The 15,822-nt window shown below is 32.2% G+C and overlaps 2 long non-coding RNA genes across 3 annotated transcripts; one reads left to right on the top strand and one right to left on the bottom strand.

Moving 5' to 3' along the window:
- The first annotated feature begins 2,388 nt into the window (after nt 1-2,388).
- Nucleotides 2,389-4,624, top strand: LOC117101160. The gene is made up of 4 exons (XR_004444243.1): nt 2,389-2,537; nt 2,783-2,871; nt 4,010-4,068; nt 4,198-4,624. It is a non-coding gene; the product is annotated as an uncharacterized LOC117101160 (long non-coding RNA).
- Nucleotides 4,625-5,392: 768 nt separating this feature from the next.
- On the bottom strand, nt 5,393-15,557 carry LOC117101150. Of its 2 annotated transcripts, none has more exons than XR_004444240.1 (3): nt 15,433-15,557; nt 6,665-6,781; nt 5,393-5,581 (listed from the first exon to the last, which is right to left on the bottom strand). It is a non-coding gene; the product is annotated as an uncharacterized LOC117101150 (long non-coding RNA). The 2 variants fall into 2 exon arrangements; XR_004444238.1 differs by lacking the exon at nt 15,433-15,557 and adding an exon at nt 10,778-10,901.
- Nucleotides 15,558-15,822: the final 265 nt, after the last annotated feature.

The raw sequence follows: 15,822 nt of genomic DNA, 5'->3' as shown, positions 1-15,822 counted from the left end.
TAGTAAACTTAAACGGAACAGTACAAAAAATACAATAAGAATGACAAAATGAACTAAGTATCGTTTTTCTATATTCTTTGCATTGAATCCACAAGGAAAAAGAAAGAGGACGATCAAGGAACACATGGAGGAGAGAACTAGAAATATAAGTGATAAGTGCTGGATACAACTGGTCGGAGGTGGAAGGAATTTCCCAGAACCGTGTGAGATGGAGATTTGTAGTTGATGGCCTATGCACTGTCAGGTTTAACAAGGCTTAAGTAAGTAATATTATTTTGGCAAGTGATTATCCAACTCATCTACTAACCATTGACGATTAAATCATGGAGGAATTAAATGATTAAATAAAAGTACCTTTTATGTATATGGTCTTACGATTTGGAATTCTATTGATGATTCTATTAAAAAGGGTATGAACATTAAGTCCTTTAGTAAAGAAATGAAATATTGCATTGTGTCAAATTATAAAGTTATTTAACTCTTACTTATCTTGCTTATTTCCATGTTTTATCGACCCACCGGTACGTGAATGTTGTTTTAATCCTCCTGTTATTTTTATATCGTTCACTATAGAATCTGCTGATCTGTGTTAGTGCTTGTTTTGATTAATTTCCCATCCCATTGCCTCTACTGATTGTGTACTACTTCATTTTTTAATTCTCTTATTACCGTTTTTGATGATGTCACTGTCTTATTATTATTATTATTATTATTATTATTATTATTATTATTATTAATATTATTAATGTTATCATTATTATATTTTTGTTATTATATTATTATTATTATTACTATTACTTTTATTATAATATTTATATTTGATATTTTTTTAATTTAGTTATCTTATTTATTTATTTGTTATATTCTTTTTTCTTTTATTATTATTACCATCATTACTTTGTATTCTTTATTATTTCTATTTTTTTACTATTGTTTGTGTGTTGTTTAGGGTTATGTCAGACAAGTTTCTTCAAAACTTCTAGAAATAATCTGAATGAAATTCAAACTCATTTTTCAATTTTCGTATTGATGAAACTATATTGTTTTGCTGTTAGTAATTTATTTGATTATCCATTTCTGTTTATTTAAACTGTACTTTTAATTAATCCTTGATTGTTTTTTATATTGTTACACTGAATCAATGATTGATTTGTTATATTGTTATTACTGATTGATTGGTTTGATTGAATGAATGTTATTGTGGATTTGAACATCAATAACAAACATTCCAGTCATATCTACAATATCCCATCCTTTTCCAACAGAATCAGATAGAAGTATTAAACACGTTTCTGTAGAAAAAGAGGGTCTGAAACTTGACTGGAATGCATAAAAAAGAAACTTGTTGATTAAGTAGCTCATTATATGGTTATACATGACACGTTCAGTAACTTTAGAAACTGTTGGTATATAATTTTGTGCATGTAATCTGTTTTTCCTTTTTTGTGTCGGTATAACTTTTACAGATTTCCAATCAGAATGAACACAGCCGGTGATAATTGAAATGTTTATAATATTTTTCAGTGGTTGGGCAATAGCCATCGCTCCACCTTCAATGAATTTTGCAGGTATGAAGTCTAAACCAACACCCTTGTTAATATTTTTAAAATGTTTGAAAACATTCCATAGCTTTTTCGGCATTTTTTATTTTCATTAAATTTATTTGCTATATTGATTTTATAATTAATAGTGTTTATTCATTTCTTAAATTCAGTAATTACCTGTTGATGTGTGGTTTTTTTAAGTTAGCTAAACAATGATCTCGTTTAATAAGGTTTCATTACACTATAAAAACATGGTTTAGAACGCTGCTTAATCCTAACGTTCTTGAGAGAAGCAACATCATCAACGACAATTAACCTTAACCTTAAAGCTGTCCTAGCCTATGCTGAGTATATATTAGTGCATTTTAAAAATCAGACAAATTTATATCAGTAAGTAAGATATATATAAATAAATCGGAGGTATAATTTTTCATTGAATGCAATATGTTGTAGTAAGTGATCACTGACACCATATGGTATAACACCAGTTTGGTTAATATCATTAGGGTCAGATTAAGATCAATTATTGTAAATGTATTAATACGTGTTGGGTCATTATTGAGGTCAGCAAGACTAAATAATTTATAGAATTTTGAAACCAATGAGTGAGTTGAAGTACAATCGTTGCTTATGTGGTCTGTAACATATACTAAATTAATATAGGCTTTGTTTTGGGTAGTAATTATGTCAATCCATAAAGACTCACTATGAAGATTGTCTCTCCTGATATAGTTAAGATCATTGCGTACGGTATATATGGGAAAAAACTTCTCCCCCAGTAGTTTCCGTAATTCTGTCTTTCTATTAATTAGTTTTATATGCCTATTCCTTTGTTAAACAGATTTACTGAATTCATTCGCTGATTGTGATTGTGATGAAAGATCTAGTTTTCATTGCAATAACACGAATTTTCTCGATTTTTTGGGGGAAGAATTCTAGTGTTGGTATCTGCTAAAGTATCGGGATCACTAGGAGGATGAGCGACAACTTCAGGTATGGATTGATTATCAATATCAGTATAATTAGAATTGATGATATCAACATTGCTAAATGGTAGATGTGAAAATAAACATTGTTTACAGTTGTAATTCCTCGCCTGTATTACATAGTTCAGTGTACTTTTTTAACGTCAAATTGATACATTTTATGTGTGTCCAGCCTAACATTTATCACACGATATGGCACCTTTAGAAAAAAAACTATGCATGGACATTAATTAGGTGTTTTTGATTTTATAGGGCCTGGGCATGGATAGACATCGCCGGAAAGCAAGAGTCCAAGAAGTAAAATAGAACTATCGGCTTTAGTCTTGATAGCCTTGAAGAGCGTGTGTTGACTTTAAATAATTGTTACAAAAATGTTGTACAACTTACATTGACTGCTTTTGAAAAATTTATCTGCTTCGTACGGCGTCATTTTAAAACCGATGTATCAATTTTCTTTACATCAAAGAAGAGGCCGCCGTGAAAAGTTAGTCTTGAGATGTTGTGTTGGCGGATGATTTAAAAATTTACTTTTTTTTAAATTATAATTTGCTCAACAAAACATTAACATAAGTAAACATTTCAAGAAAAGAATGTTAAAAATTTACTTACGTATCATTGAAACCGCTATGTCGTTGGGCTTTCTAGTTTTGAGGCTAAAATCCCCTATAAACCGCTTCGTCGGTGAAAATAAAATAAAAAAAAGTTATTCACCAATCACACTACATGATTTTTAATCTTATTGTCTTGCCTCGCCGTCTCTTTTCGGTCCTGATCTGATTTCCAAAACCCTGTTAGTTATGGATACATGTAGTATTTAAAGTAGCAAAACATTATTTATAAATAACTGAAGTGCCGAAAGTCATATATAAATTATGATTTTACTCATTCATTATTCATAAACAATTGTTTTAAAGGAAAACAATTCCACGACCTAAAGCTTGGTAGCAGCCATTGTTGTATAATTAACACCACGGTTAGGTCCTTGGTATGAATTTTGAAACACATTAGTGTTAGCTTACAAATTGGTGACAGAATGGGCGTGAGAATCTATAAATTCTGCGTGTAGGGAAAGAACAAAAATTAAGTTGATTTTCATTGATTTTTTTAATCTACCGAAAAATATTTGTCAAGGAAGCATGAAAGATGCACCCTCTAGTCCAGCTATATTATCTCTCTGAAATTACATCTTTTACAGCTTAAGACTTTTGTTTCGTTTTATCTGCTGTTCCTCATTCTCCACCTTCCATTCTCTTTCTCATATTTGTATATTTGGTCTATATTTTCTCACGTTTGGTTTATCCTTTTTCACTTCATGCTTCTTTATTATTTCCCCTTTCTTGCTGTTCTTGTTCGCGCCACACCTTAGTATGTTTTCTTTTGGTCTCTTCAATTAATTTATTCTACCACTATTAAATTTGCTTCTTATTTTCATCTTAATTTACAACCATGTATACAGTCACTGTAATTTGTTTGTTGCAGAAGAAAGACACATCTCTACTGCAAGATATATGTAGGCCTATCAAAGAATCAATGGCACTGTAAGTATATAATGACCTTATGAAATTATAATTTCTAAGTCTAATCTTATTTCTTCGTTCCTTCAACTAATAAAAATTGTTTCTCTTTATCTGGTGTTTCTAATTCTTTATTAAATTTTATTTTTGCAGATGCAGCAACAGAGCATAGAACAATGTTGCAAGACAAGAAAAGTACACGTAAATTTAGTTCGAAAGAGTAATCTCGGTGAAAAAACATAAACAATTATTGTTTCTTTAATAACAAGTTACCTGTGATCAAGACAAGTTGCATCATTCTGAAATATTGATCATATTGTACAGAAGTTATGATCGAATTACGATAATATGAGGAACCAAAACTACTATAATTCATTTTTCGAATATAAGCCGTGTCAAGCATTTTAACTTACAGTTAATTTAATTGATTATGTCTAATAGTTTGCAAGACAATTAAGAGAAGATATACTGGAGTTTAGTTCAACATCTTGCTGAATCTTAATCATGGTGAAAGAAAACATTCAGCGATTGTATTTGAATATCGAAGGAATTTAATAAGTTTAATATTATTGACAAGTTATTGCAGCACCAAGAGAAATAATTTCTTATAATTAATTGTTCATATATTTTATGTACCTTTTATATAAATTCATATGTTATGATTTTGGTAGATTTTATAATAAAAAATATAAGTAATGTGTTGATGTATTTCTTTGCTGGTCGTGTCTGAAGGCTGGATAAGCAGGTAAGACGAAAGAAGCGCCCTGTAAAAGAAAAAGGACTAGAACATTTCCCCTCAATTTGTATTAATGTGGTGCTGAAGAGTGCCCTCTAATAGAAAAACAAAATTTCCAGGGTCTCTAAATTTCTGTTTAAAGGGGTTCCCTGTGGTGCTGGAAAGCGCCCTCTCTAGCCATTTTATTTCTACGTTTTTCAGTGTCTCTTTAATTGTCTGTTTCTATTACAAGGATGGTTAAAATGCGCCCTCTAATAGCCAGTTTTTCAGTGTTCTACAATTGTTTGTGGAGTTCTGAAAAATTTGGATTTTGGAGAGTGCATTTCTCTTCCATTGACAATTATTAAGAGACCCTAAAGAACTTAGGGGGAAAAGGCTATTTGAGGGCGCTTTTCTTCACTATTTTTACCGAACTTCACAGACTAAAGTGGCCAAAAAACTTAGTCATATTATGGGCCTTTTTCTATTAGAGGGCGCTTCTTTTTTTTTTTTGTACACTGCCTATCGAATACTGGATGATCCAATACACACGAAGACAAACAAGCTTGAATACAATGAAACGCATTTCCAATATTTATTCATTCCATACTAAATGAAATACAATGAATTTATTTTTCAATACTAGAATCATGCAATTATTTAAAAAGCCAATTATACAATGAATATTTATTTTTTCAAATACTAAATGAAATACAATGAATATTTTAAATACTAGAACCATGCAATTATCTAGAAAGACAATCCCAAAACCAATAAAAGCAACATAGAAATAGAGCAGCACAGGATGAGACCACTGGTTCCCTGAAATATTAAAAGTAAAAGGAATACATTAAAAAGTAAAGTAGACTATTGGAGAGGGAAAGAATAAGTCTTGGAAGTTCAATGCAGATTGGAAGTTCAATGCAGAGGGAATAATAATTAAGACAATCTTTATTGGGGAAAGAAAGAATAAGTTACAAACATCAATGAAAAAGAATACAGCAATTAATAAGTCCACTGCAATAGTAAAAGAAATTCATTATATTTATGGGAAAGAAAGAATAAGTTACAAACATCAATGAAAAGGAATACAGCAATTAATAAGTCCATTGTAAAAATATAATGTTGGAAATAGGTAGTAGGATTGAAAAAAAAATCAATTTAAATTTAAATTTATTTAAATTTATTTTTCTATTGAAATAATACAGTACTAATATAATATGTACTTTAAGTAACAATTAATTATTAATCATATTAGATAATTGAACTGAACCTATCCGAGACGGTAAGTTTAAACCCTATTGAGTATAGGAGTGGAGTTAAGATGCTTGCCTTCATGTCACAGTAACAGGATTTGGTCTCATGACCGAAACAACTCCACTCCCTAAGCCTCATAATGAGACTTAGCCAGTGTACAGCAGTCTGAAGTGTGTGGGTCTTGTGACGGGATTCAATTAACAACTCTCTTTATAAAAATATTTATATTATTAAGATTATACAATTTACTACAATATTGTTACAATGTGTTTTTATTATATAATAAATATGCATATATAATTAATCTTTATTTCTATCTTTATTATTTTATCAGAATATTTTTTACAAAATTGTAATTGTCATTTGGAATTTAATACATTTATTTATATTACTGACATGAATGAAATAATTTTATTATTTTGATCTCTGCAATTGTATTACCCTGTTAATTATATTAATTTTCAATTAAAACCTTATTTTATGAAAACTTTTATAATCTATTTTAATTTATTTTAAGATAATTTAATTAGGGAATACAATAGTTTTTGTGTTCTAATATTGAAATTAAAATGTTTATTCTTAACGTTATCCAACAAAGCATTTTACAATGGACATGAAATTTATAATAAAAACATGTTTATGACTCACCATTCAGCAAAAATTAACGAGCACAAAACGAGAAAGCAACATTATCTACTGGTCTACGGGTTTGCTGATATCTTCAGAAGTGCATTTTGCAATGATTAGACTTTTACAGAATATTCACTGAAATAAAATACATACATTCATTAAATAAAAACATAATTAGAAGGAATGCAAAATTTATATTTAAATGTGTGTTAATTTCGATTGAAAACATTAAGTGTAAATTGTAATACTAGAATAATAATTGTCTATAGCCATTAAAAACATTTTATTATTCTTACTATTATTATTATTATCTCAACATTAGGTCAAATAATGAAATTTTAAACAAGAATTATATAAATGAATTTTATATTAATACATATTTATATGAACATAATAACATAATGCAAAATTCTGAATAATATGGAGATTATCTCCTTATGTTTTAGATGTATCCTCCTTCGCAATTAAAATATTTTACGGTACGGCCAGCCCCTAGGCCTACCAAGGATTTCTTGCCCATATTCCCGACTGTAAAATAAGGCCTGCATAAATTGAACCTGGCAATTCGCCCACATGCTTCGGAAAATAAAGGTTGCTTTTTGCGCAGTTTTTGTTGAAAATTAGGTACCGGTATTGGCCCAAGTGTATTATGCAATAATTATGCGCATCTACTTTCCTAGCGGTTTTCTAAGTCTGTTTTTTTATCTGCACTGCCACAGAGCTAAAAAAAAAACTGTTTTCTATCGGCATTGCCGCAGGGCAAAAAAACTTCAGTTATTTTATCGGCACTACCACCGTCGAAAATCTGTTGAATGGATGTTTTGATCGGTAGATAACATTATTGTTATTGGTCATAAGAAACAAAAAAAGATAACTGTTAACATAGACTTTGGTCTACTAATTATTACAATTAATTACAATTATATCTAGTTATTAAATATATATATATTATATACATATATATTTTAAATTATAAGTTTATTATCTATAATAATTTTATCCACACAATCATTTCAATAATTAATTATACAATTAATAGTTGGCAATTGAATATGTTATATATACTGTTAGTCATAAGAGACCTAGGGGCCTGGCCTAGCCTCGGCTAGGTAGTGTCTGGAAACTTATTGTATAGGGCCTACAGCCTTTTCCCTTGCATTGTTGTCATAGTTGTAGGGGGAAAGGACGTATCCAGGGGATAGTCCCTGTCCCGCATCCTTTGTACACTGTGTTAGTATTTTAAAGCTTGTTTATGCTAGCCAATACAAATTCTTTCCTGGGATCACTCAAAATGAATTACTTTCTAAAATGTGTAAATAGGCCTATGCATCAATACACGTTATACATAATAGGCCTACTATAATTATAACACATTGGCAAGCGTGAATTGTTTATACGCAAATTAGACATACCAAAAAAAACCCCCCAAAAATACGTAGTTTGGTGATGATTTAAAAGCATGTACAATTTCTAATTGACTCCTTCTACTATATCATCATGTTTGTGACCCGTGCTCCGATAGAAATCCACAATAAACGTCTATTGATAAACGTTCCCTTCTACCTATAGTAATTCAGTGGAATATTCATTAGAATAAACCATGATGTAAAAAAAATAACATTTTTGGGATTATATAACGGCTTTACCGCTCAGGGGGTGGAGTCATCAAACTTACTTAACAAAAAAATCAACTTAAATGCGTTTTAAATCCATAAATCCCAAGCCAGGTCTTTTAGGATACAGAAAAGTGATAATGTATGGTTCAGTTTTGTTTTTATCCTTTTGCAAACTTTTATACATTTTTGTTTAATAATACTACTAATAGTAGTAATGATAATGATAATAGATACGGTAATAATATTGATAATATTAAAAAGTGAAGAAAATTGTGCTGAAAACGAAAGAGAAATTTGATTTGTCCAATCATTATTATAATTATTATTGCAGTTAAAGCTTAGTAAGCGATAGTTAGACCTGGGTTACCTATGTTTGCCGAAAATCCCTGACAACAGGTCATGAGAAATTTGTTGGCGCTTAATTATGAAACAGATTTTTTTAGGCCTACTAAAATTCAATAAGATGTGTCTATTGCAATTTTCACTTCAAACCTTTAAAACAGTCCTAAAACGTCCAGAATGCGCTACCTACAAGCTTCGCCCCGGACCCTCACCAGGGGTCTTTGCCCCTTGGACCCACCGGGGGTCCTTGGAGTAGAGTGGAGGACAGTCCTACCCCCACCCCGCAACGGCTCCCCCTTTGAAAATCTATGGCTACGTTCCTGGTAGGGGGAACTGGCTTAGACGCCAAAGAATGACGAGGGGTAGGAAATTACTTGGCCTATTGCAGACTAGGGTCACGCATTTGTTTTGTGGGTGAAGCAAGTTTTCTTCATTGATATTTTTTAGAGTACAAGACTGACATTTCACCCCATTATTCTACTGTCATCATATTCATATATATAGGACTGGTGACTGTCCTTGTAAAATGCAATATGCGAGGGTTATATAATCCTAATCTGGCTTATGCCGTCCTGGTAGAATAATGGGGTGGACATTTGAAACGTGACCGAAGTGAGGCGTGAACGAAACGAAGCGTGGTTTATTATGCATATTTGAGCTATTTTTTCTATGTCACAATATGGCCCATATTGATTTTTTTCCCATTATCCAATAATAATCAGTTTTAGTTTTGTAACAAACACCAAATGCATTGAATTGAACTTATGTCCACGTACACCTTCATCTCTATAGTCTCTAGAAATTACTCAATACCTTTAAATATGAGAGTAGGCCTATGGCTACATGATACTTTTATTCATAAATATTTTTTTTTTTTATTAGCCAAAATTCGGCCGGATTTTAATCGGATTAGTAGATAACAATGGGTTATATTCAATTAAAATACAAAAATCATTGGTTATTTGTTTGAAACTGAATGATATACAGAGAACAAAGTTAATCTTTCATTGCCTATTGTTCTTATAATTAATTGATCCCCACGAATTAAATGCCCAAACATCATAATAGGCCCTAGTATGCTCTTTAATTAGTTGCGGCACGATAGGCCTATTTAAAATCACATTGTTAAGATTGATCATAGTGGTAGCACATCTTAACCCTTAAAAGATTGATTTTTTAAATTTATTATTATTCCCTAAATATTCGTACATTGTATTCGATCATTTTATTTGGCCTGTTATCAAATCTTCATATGACAAATCCGTGAGACTCTTTCTAGCCATCTGACCCCACCGGGCTTGTCCCCTGGACCCTACATCCAAGAGAACCGCAAATTTCTATACGGCCAGAGTTGAGGAATCAGGCCGTCAAAACGGACAAATGGCAACCCTGCTGCCCAAGGTGGAACGTCAACCGCCAGGCCTGGTCGTTATTGATCCAGCAAACGTAGAGAATATCTATCAGGCTTTTATTTGGGGGGGGGGAGGGATGGAAAACAATTAGCAGTAGGCGGTGGCGCCAGAAATTTTGGTCCGAAAACGGGGCCGATTAGAGCCTCGGTCGACATCCCGGAATAAGAAAAAAAATCTCTAGTATGGTATAAATTGTGCTTTTAAACAGTATTAGAAATATTCAATCAAAGTAACGTTATTCGGATAGGCAGATTATTATTATTTAGATTTTTTCTCCAACGACCTAGTCGTGACGTCGGACGACGGGGGTCCAGACCTGTCCGACCGGTGGCAGATTCCCCCACCCCCAAATTAGGGTCACACAGGAAGAGTACGTGCAATACCTGTCGGTGAAGGTAAGGTATAGCGACGGACCAAACCCTTAGACTCCTTCCAAAGGATTTTGATGATAAAGGGAACGAAATCAAGCAAAACCTTCCCTTTCATCATGCATGCAGAGACTGCTTATTATGTACAGTATTAAGGTTTGCAAAAGGCTATCAAGAAATCACTTGGGTTTCGGCTAAACAAACAATAGCTGGACAAGACCAATCAATTCTACTATAGAATATAGGTAGGCTTCTTATCGACGGGTATAATTTGGCAAAACGGACCTATACTCCTAGGGCCCGTTCGAGCGAAAAAATATCCGTGCGATTTACCAGTTAATTCACCGGTACACACTTTCTAAAACCGCTCGGACACTAGTCTAATTACCTTACCATCTGGATTATCCGCGACAATTTTGACCACCAAATTGCTGGGTAGAATACCGTGTATGGAATGACCATGGAGCCGGAGGCGATGATAAATTAACCTTAATTGCAGGGTGACCAGTGATACAAATCAAATTATGCCGAGGCTGATGGGAAATTATGCCAAATGTTAAATTTTCAAATAAGGGCCCCCTCCAAATGTTCAATTTTGAATAAGCGCCCCCACATATTCCAATTTCGAATAAGCCCCTTTTCAAAAATGCAAACTAAACCATTTTTAATACTATTTTTTCTTCAGTAAGAATTTAATTAATTGTTATAACCCGGATCTGTGTGCTTTGGTGGCATACTGTGTAGGCTATTTCCAATGAAGGGTGATTTATTTAGTATTGCAATTGTATACACAAACATTTAAAATATACATCCTCAAATAACTACCCCTCAAAAACCTTCCTGAAATAAAGGATGGTATGGGAGGTAAGTACACAGCAACGACAAAAGCGACAAACTTTAAATAGAAGAGGCAGTAACGAATTAAAGATTAGCAAAACAAATGACATTTTTTTTTTTTTTTTTTTTTTTGAGCTGATATATATGGAACATGTACGGTTTGCACTGTAGTGAAACACAGATAGGCATTACAGTATCATAATTTGAGATTATGAAAAGTAAAATATTGTACTATATATTTAGCACCTTTGGTCTTTAAAACACAATGTCTATCTTGCTCAGATTACCATTTATTTTTTGGAAATTGTGATATTTGAACCATATAAAGTTTTATTACAGATTGCCACAGTAATAGAATAATAAAATAATAAAATTTAAACACAGTATTGACTAAAACTTTTATAATAAGTCAACGTTTAGTGTGATAGGCCGGTAGGCCTACTTAACATTTTGTTTTTGACATTGTTCTATTCATAGCTTTGAACAAGCAAAAATTTGAAACCTACAAATGCAATAAGCACCTTAAAGATAGAGTTTATAAACACGGGCGGAAGGGGGGGGGGGTGTTAAATATTTTCCATAAAAACTCCAAAAAGAAAGGAGGTCCTCCCTTTTGAAAATTCTGATTCCTAGATGGGTGGAAATGAGCTTTCCAGACTTCTGAGGTGTCTTTTAATGACTTTTAAGTTCTTCAAAATTCAAGGTTTTCCCCTCTTGAAAACGGTCAGTTAAACCAAAATTTCTCACTCTTATTACTGTAAATAGGCCTATTTATTTTTATATATATGTACATAAAAAATTTATTTGCATACGTATTCTTCTTTTCATGAACATGATGAACCCCAAAGAAAAAAAGGAGGGTCCGGGGGTCCTCCGACGGGAAAATTTTGAAAAATTCGACCCCTGAGTGCAGGAAATTAGCTCCCGACTTCAGAGCTGTCTTTTAAAGACTTTAAATTCTTGAAATTTTAAGGATTTCGCCTCCAGCGAGGACAGGACTGGACAGGATTGAGTATGTAGCGTCTCTATTGTTTGTATTTAAACCGCAATATTGAATTTGTATAATCTTTTATATTTCACTTGTAAACCTTACTCTATACTATATTCAGCATAAGGTCAACTAAGGACAGCAACCTGTTTCCTTATGGTACCAGAACTTAGATGACAAATAAGTCAGGAATGTACCATGGTTAACTTATCCCACTTTTATTAAATAAAACAATCTATAAAAACACTTGGCTATTGATTAAATCAAACAAGATAAAATATTGCAAAATACAGTTGAGGTAGTAATCCGACTGAGAACAATGTGAGACGTGTATAGCAATAGGAAACAAATAAAACCACAGAAAGGCAGCTGCAGTGTGCGCAGCATAGGATTTATTGGATACTCAATCATTGACAAATTCATTTTTATGATGTGGTATCCACGGTTATTGACGGCTGGTTTAGTTCAGATTTAAAGTTTATTTTTTCTTCTGAGGTCAAAATTGTGCTAAATTATGCTAAATTTTTCTAAAATTACGCCAGCACACATGCTAGATGCAAATGGGTCTAAATTATGCCAAAAAACATAATTATGCTGGGTCTGTTATGATGCTTGTTTTTCCAAAAGTTTTGTCCACAGCCCAGCGCGAAATTCAATAGGTTACGGCAAAGGCGTGGTTGCAGCTCTTCTTCGCCTCCTCACACATGAACGATGAAATCTAAATTTAGTAGCATAGCTACGCGATCGATTTGTAGATTTACCATTATTCGGAGAAATAAACTTGAATAAACTAGCTTACGTACAGATTTTAAACCAGCCATTATAAGTTATTGAGCTACATTATCGTTCCACCGTGCCGCGCTGTGTGTACGTGGGCCGGTTATACAATAGTAGCAAGTAAACAAAATGGGATAAGTTGAAATTTACTTCCAGAGTAGTTTTGTTACACGCATTTACCATGAGCACGCTTGTATGGAACGCCAAAAGGACAAATTACAAGTGGCGTAGTGCAAAAGTCAAGTGGCGCAGTGCAAAACTAAAGTGGTGCAGTGCAAAACTAAAGTGGTGCAGTTCAAAACTAAAGTGGTGCAGTGCAAAACTAAAGTGGTACAGTGCAAACTCAAAATGCGTGTGCCACCACTTTAGTTTTGCACTGCGCCACTTGACTTTTGCACTGTGCCACTTGACATTTGCACTGCGATTGTAGTCTGTCCTTTTCACGATATCACGCCAAAAGGACAAACTACAACCGCAGTGCAAAAGTCAAGCGGCACAGTGCAAAACTAAAGTGGCGCAGTGCAAAACTAATATGGTGGCACACGCATTTTGAGTTTGCACTGCGCCACTTGACTTTTGTACTGTGCCGCTTGACTTTTGGCGTTATTGTATGGAATGCCAATTTGGCATTAAAATGGAAATTAACTAATTTTTACTAGGTAGGCCTATATTATTATTATTATTATTATTATTATTATTATTATTATTATTATTATTATTATTATTATTATCATTATTATTCATATCCCCTAATAGGGAACCTCGGCCCCCGTCGGGCAAATTCTTGTGCCACCCCTCAAACTATATTTAGGCAAAGATAAACTAAAACAATAATTACATACACATTCGCAAATGTATAGTGTAGCCCAAGAGAATGAATTTTTCTTTCTTTATTGAATTTTCTTCTAGAAATTAAATCCCACCTAAGTAGTATGTTCTATCTCCTTTTTAAATCACCATTTACACATGTAATTAATTAGGATCCAATTCCTCAATCATCTACATCAACAATTGGATACTGAAATACACAGGTTAATATTTAATACTAATGAATTTAATGAGGATGTGATATTGAGTGTTGGTACAGTACCGTACGTATAGTCTTGTGTCCCTTCACCTTGGTCATTAAATGTTGTCTATAGAATAAACTTGATATTTTTGATGACGGAATACCGTACGTCTCGTATTTTTCTGTATTCTTATTTTTATTTATTTATTTAATGCCATTTTTCTGCTGTTTTGATAGGCCTACCTTTAAACCCATACGCAACATCCTTGTTGCTGCTATGTATGTTTGTTGTGAAGAACACTGAAGTTTGAATAAATATAGCTCAAATAATAAAGTGTTACTCGTATAACTTAAAAAACGCACCCGCACAAAGTATATTGTTGCAGCATGCAAAGTGTCACTGCACCGTGAGCCTAAATCAAGCCTGTTTATGTTTTCAACTTCTTTGGATTTATTGGGCTTCTTTTTCTATTAAAATAATGTTACATTCGATTTATTTTTCTATCAATTTCCTTTTTGGGCCTCTACTTGTCTTCTTTACATTTACATGTTTTTATACGTATTACATGCCAATACATACTTATTATACGCACACACGCCAATAAATTACTGTGGCCTTTAATAATAATATAATAATAATTATTATTATTATAATTATTATTATCAATAATAATAATAATAATAATAATAATAATAATAATAATAACAATAATAATAATAATATTGAAAAAAAGATAAAAATATATCATTTTTGTAAAATTCAGCCGCGGTTGATTGTAATTACTGATAACAATTAAAGTACAGTTGTAATAACTTATAGGCCTACAGGTAAATTACGCTACATAAGAATGAACTATTATTATTATTATTATTATTATTATTATTATAATTATTATCATTATATTATTATTATTATTATTATCATTATATTATTATTAAAGGCCACAGTAATATGAATAATTAAAATGCCTAAACAGTATTTATTTTTCAATATATAAATATCAGAAATCGCTGTCGCACAGTAAGACCACAATAAAATTAATATCATATTCATTTATATTGAAATTGTATTTATGAAAAATGTTTAAAAAAATCTTTAAAACCGTATATTTTACATTCTGTCAAAATGTAAACAGGAAAAAGAGGAAGAAATCTACTTGAGTCAAAAAACAATTCTGTGTCATTTAATTTTTTGATTTGCCAAAAAAATTATTACTGTATATATTATTGGTCTAATTAATAAATTTAAATGCTGAAAATGTCAATCTGAGCTGTAATAATACAATGTGAAAATGCATGTTATTGAATCGATCTTCCTAACTAGCTACCCTGTCGGTTGCGTCGATCCCAGCATAGCCTAACTATAAGTAGTCTACCCCGACTAGCCTAGCAATGATGTAGAAACAAAACGCAACAGATTTTTTTTTCGGTTTTTACCGCTGATATCACTCGAAAGGTCACTCTTTCTTAATGGGAAATTACGCCCGAGGCTTTTTATGGTGCTTACGCTTACCTCCATTTCTTCAGCAATTTGTTTATTTGTATAACCCATCACTACCAAAGCTTCTAATCTTTCTCTAGTAGCCATGGCTGACAACTATGCTATAGGCCTTTATTAGCGGTAGTAACGATGAATAGAATAGATAAGCCTAGGCTACGGTATCTACGACAAGTATGCTTATGATCATAACGTTCCTATTTGTGTTTTAGTCCCAAATTTTTGTGCTGTTGATGTTTTGCTGTAAAATTATTAAGAAAAATTGAATTATGTGTTCTTGATTTTTTTATTCATTTATTTTATTTAGTTTAATTTTGATGCCAAAATTG

This window comes from Anneissia japonica, unplaced genomic scaffold (genome assembly GCF_011630105.1).
Source record: "Anneissia japonica isolate Jap-2015-1 unplaced genomic scaffold, ASM1163010v1 scaffold288157_len95398_cov146, whole genome shotgun sequence".
NCBI classification, from domain to species: Eukaryota; Metazoa; Echinodermata; class Crinoidea; order Comatulida; family Comatulidae; genus Anneissia; species Anneissia japonica.
Note: the sequence above shows the minus strand (reverse complement) of the source record. Positions and strands in the feature narration are given on the sequence as shown.